This window comes from Chlorocebus sabaeus, chromosome 6 (assembly GCF_047675955.1).
Source record: "Chlorocebus sabaeus isolate Y175 chromosome 6, mChlSab1.0.hap1, whole genome shotgun sequence".
Classification (NCBI taxonomy): domain Eukaryota; kingdom Metazoa; phylum Chordata; class Mammalia; order Primates; family Cercopithecidae; genus Chlorocebus; species Chlorocebus sabaeus.
In genome coordinates this window covers 39850454-39855022 of record NC_132909.1, presented here as the reverse complement: position 1 = coordinate 39855022, position 4569 = coordinate 39850454, and the positions used below count along the sequence as shown (strand labels likewise).

The following is a 4569-nucleotide window of genomic DNA, read 5'->3' as shown; positions in this document are numbered from 1 at the left end:
AGTATAAATCTGGCATGCAGGTAAAGGATCACCATTCCTAAGGCAAGCAGGTGACACTGTCAGCAAATTTAGGTGAAACTTTTTCTGACCCGCCCCTATACAGGAGGGTTGGTTGGGCTCTGGTTTGGATACAGACAGAATGTCAGGGACGACACCTGCTTCTCACTTGGAACTTGGGCTAAACCTTTCAGGAAACTGTCATTCCTCTCCTGCAACCCACCTCACCCCCTTTCACCCACCACTAGCAGAGCGATTTGGGAGGAGCTTGAGCCAGTTAAAACCTATAGGAAGCACATCCCCAGAGACCTGACTTTCCCAGCCTCTCATCTCCTCCCTTCACAGCCCTATGGTTAAGAAATGTCCCACCAAGCACTTTTGGATTTGAGCTTTGCTGGGGCTTTGTTTGTGTCTTGAGACTTTTGAGTGCACAGCAGTACTGAATACCAGCCTTCATAGTCTATTCTCTGAACTCAAGAATGCAAAAACTCTTCTCCTTTTTGAATTTTTTTCTTTTTCTTTTTTTGGCTTTTAAAGGAAACAACACATTTGTTAGAAAAACCTCAAAAAAATAATGATTATATACAAAATGGTTATCTGAATGTGGATTCTGTACTGCAGCAAAAGCAGCCAAGCTCCGGAACTCCATTTGCCCTTCCTCAGTATCAGGGGCATCATGCCGCTGCTGAAGGTGCGGGTGAAGGCCGCCCATGCCAGGATGGAGGAGTAGCCATTGCTATCTTCTTTGGTCAGGTAATAGAATTCCATGTTTCTCTCATGAATGTCTTCACGCCTGTCTGTATAAATGGAGGCCACATTCATGACGCACAGACATGACATTAGCTGGATGATGGAGGTTAGGACAAACCTCTCTCCCTGATTCAGGCGGAAGAGCTGGAGCATGAAGATGAAGAAGGCAATGCAGCAGAGGATGGTGGAGAGGATCACGGTGGCCTGGACCGCCTGGAGCATGGAGTACTTTTTAAACGTGTCATTGATTACTGTATAATTCCTGTTGTTGGTACATAATCTCCAGACATCTGCAAAAAACTCATCTCCTACCCACCAGGCATTATTGACAGTGGTGATGAACCTGCAAGGCTGCAGAGTTGATGTGGAAAGTGATGATGAAAGCAAGAAGCACCAACATTTTCACAGAGCAGGGGAGGCAAGTGGTCACGTTTAAAGCCTAGAGCAGGATGTGCCGCGTTGGCTGCCGGACGGATGGACAGGCTGGGATGCGAGGTGAGGCCGCCAGGCTGTTTTGAAGCTCTCTCCTGACTTACTTTTAATTTGGTTATTTATTTATTTTTTTACAAAACATACTCATAAACGGATATTACATGGATATCTTTATATATCTGTATGTATTTGCATATGTTTATCTAGCTACATATATTATATCTGTTAATAAATCTTTAAAGTGTGCAAAGGAATCTGAAATTTTCTTTCAGTATTGCAGGCTATCTTAAATTCACAGACCTTAACTTTCCTTTTTTCTTTCTTTCTTTTTTTTTTTGAGACGGAATCTCCCCCTGTCACCCAGGCTGGAGTGCAGTGGCATGATCTCCGCTCACTGCAATCCCCACCTCCCAGATTCAAGTGATTCTCCTGCCTCAGTCTCTTGAGTAGCTGGGATTACAGATGCCCACCACCACGCCCGGCTACTTTTTGTATTTTAGTAGAGACAGGGTTTCACCATATTGGCCAGACTGGTCTTAAACTCCTGACCTTGTGATCCGCCCACCTCAGCCAACCAAAGTGCTGGGATTGCAGATGTGAGTCATCGCACCCGGCTGCTGATTTTTGTATTTTTAGTAGAGACGGGGATTCACCATCTTGGCCAGGATGGTCTGAATCTCTTGACCTCATGATCCGTCCACCTCAGCCTTCCAAAGTGCTGAGATTACAGGCGTGAGCGACCATACCTGGCTTAGACCTTGGCTTTTCTACCCCTATCCAATAAGTCACTTCTTCAGCCAACCTAACTAATTACCAGATTGTATTCCAATGTCACATGTTCAAAATAAAGAGCTCCTGAAAAGATGTAACCTTTCAATGGAATTAGTCAGCATTTTCAAACTTGGGTTTGGGCCTTTAATTTAAAGCTAGTTTATCTCGGTTCCTGTGTTAATCAGAAAGAAAATAAACAGTTTTGACTTGGCATTGAATGTCACCTGTGGTTTTAGTAAATTTCTTGCTCACAGATTGGAGCAACAAAAACTATTTTCTTTTTGTATTTATTTATTTATGAGACAGAGTCTTGCTCTCTTGCCCAGGCTAAAGTGCAGCGGCACGATCTTGACTCACTGCAACTCCTGCCTCCTGGGTTCAAATGATTCTTGTGCCTCAGCCTACTGAGTAGCTGGGATTATAAGCGCCCACCACCATGCCCAGCTAATTTTTGTATTTTTAGTAGACACAAGGTTTCACCATGTTTACGGGGTCTCAAACTCCTGACCTCAAGTGATTCGCCAGTCTTGGCCTCCCAAAGTGCTGGAATTACAGGTATGAGCCACCACACCCGAGCAAACAAATACTTTCTTTAAACACATTAAGTGCAGCAAAATTTATGTCAGAGTATTCTTCCATTTGTTTACTCTTGTGGATATACTTTAAATAACAAATAAGATTTTACAGGTATGGAAGTTTATTTTTATATTACTATCAGTAAAAATACCTATTAAAACTTTGAAATGTTATATCTTTATTCTGTATACATATTGAAATAATGACAGATAGACCTGGATATAAAAATACTGTCATGCTCAGGGTCAGGTTCCATCCCTAGCTGAGAGCTGAGGGGAGTGGGTGGATGTGGGGCAGGGAGCTGGAAGAACACTCGAGAGACAGCAGGTAAATGAGACATGGCTTAATTCAGCAGCCCCTTCATAGGGTCAGTGTTACATTTATACACTACACAAACAATAGTGGCTGACAGCCAGGTGGGGAGCTTCTCTATGTTATGTCTATATGGCTATGATTATAGAAAACATGGAACTGTGTGCCTGTGCCACAAACCCGTTTAGTCATCCAGAACGTTTACTTTGGCATATCCCTGCGCCCTATGCCTGGTTGGCTGCAGTACAGTCATATTTCTTACACTCCACCCCCCTAGGCCAAGGGGATCCTCTTTGGTGGTTATTCACACAGATAGCAACAATCTACCACTAATGTTCCTGTTATGCTACCCGTGATTATGAAAGCCCAACATAAGCCAGAGCCCAGAGACACCCATCATCTCTGCAGGGGTTCATCAGTAAGGTGTTCAATTGTCTTAATCCCCTGTGACACCCATTGTAAAGTTGTCATTATGTTCCAGTGGCTGTCAGGGATAAATGTACAACATTGTGTCCCTACAAGGGCACAGGTGCCACCTTGGGCAACTATGACTATGTCTAAGGCCATCTGGTTTTGCAGCCCCACCTTCCTGATCGGATCAACTTCATCAGTTAACAAAAAGAGGTATAACTCAGCGCCTGAGCTGTGTCCTCCGCAAAGGCTGCAACCTGCTTTCCTACAGTAATGGCACCTGGTCCAGGGATAGTCGTTGCTAAGGGATAGAACCACCCGGGGGCCCAACGCACTCACCAAAAGCAGGATGCAGTGTCTCCCAGTTATACGGATGACTAGGCAGTGTGGGAAGAACAGTGGCAGGCACATAGGGCCACCCCCAGGTACAACATCCAGTTCAACTGACTGGCAGATATGGCCATCCTGTGTCCCCACACAACCATAAACTCCCAGGGGTCACAAAGTCCATGGGGGCCCAGCCTTGGTAAGGGCACTTGTTCCACCACACCCTTGGTTTGGTGACAAGTATTATGTTGGCACAAATCTCAGCAGGCAACCATCTCACAGTGTTTTTACCCCAGTGCTGCTCTGTGCATCGTGGAACCTGAACTAGGGGCACCACGTGTTCTCCCATTAGCCAGCTGCAGGGGCCTTTGAAAACAGTATGCTGAGAATAGATAAGGCTCAAGGACAGTATCTCCAACTGAACTTTTAATGAACTCCCGTAGGCGCCAAGAAGGCGGGTAGATAAGAAAGAATATAGAAACAAGGTACTGAGTAGAAGGTTACATGTGGGAAAAGAAAGTTTGTTTTGCATTGCATTCTTTCTGCTGACCTGAAGTTTATGGAATATAAATAAAGTGAGGCGGAGGCTCTGAGTGCGGCCGCCATGTTCTCTGTGTGTCTTTGTCTTTGTGTGTGTTCTTTCATTCTCCACCACCCCCGGTGCGGCCCCCAACAAGTGGCGCAGCGAGCAGGGTCAGCACGGGTGAGTAGGGGAGAACAAGAAGGGGAACCCCCTAGGAGCAGGTAAGGCTCAGATATTGTTAAAGGGAACCTTCTTAAGCTTTCATTATGGGAATTCCATCTCTCTGGCCTCAGAATATTTATGGCTGTTTCAAGGACTGTTGCTGTCTATGGGAGTAGAAGTGAAAGAAAAAGACTTTGAAGCGATTGTTTGCCCATGTTGAATAACATTGTTACTGGTTTCAGTATCAGACTAAAGTGCAGCTGAATCGGAAAAAATGGTTACAGGTAGTAAAAGCTTTGCTTAGAGCT

General features: G+C 45.0%; 1 pseudogene; it reads right to left on the bottom strand.

The window, feature by feature from the left end:
- Window positions 1–532: 532 nt before the first annotated feature.
- Window positions 533–1853, bottom strand: LOC103234304 (epithelial membrane protein 2 pseudogene; annotated as a pseudogene).
- Between the last annotated feature and the right edge of the window lie 2716 nt (window positions 1854–4569).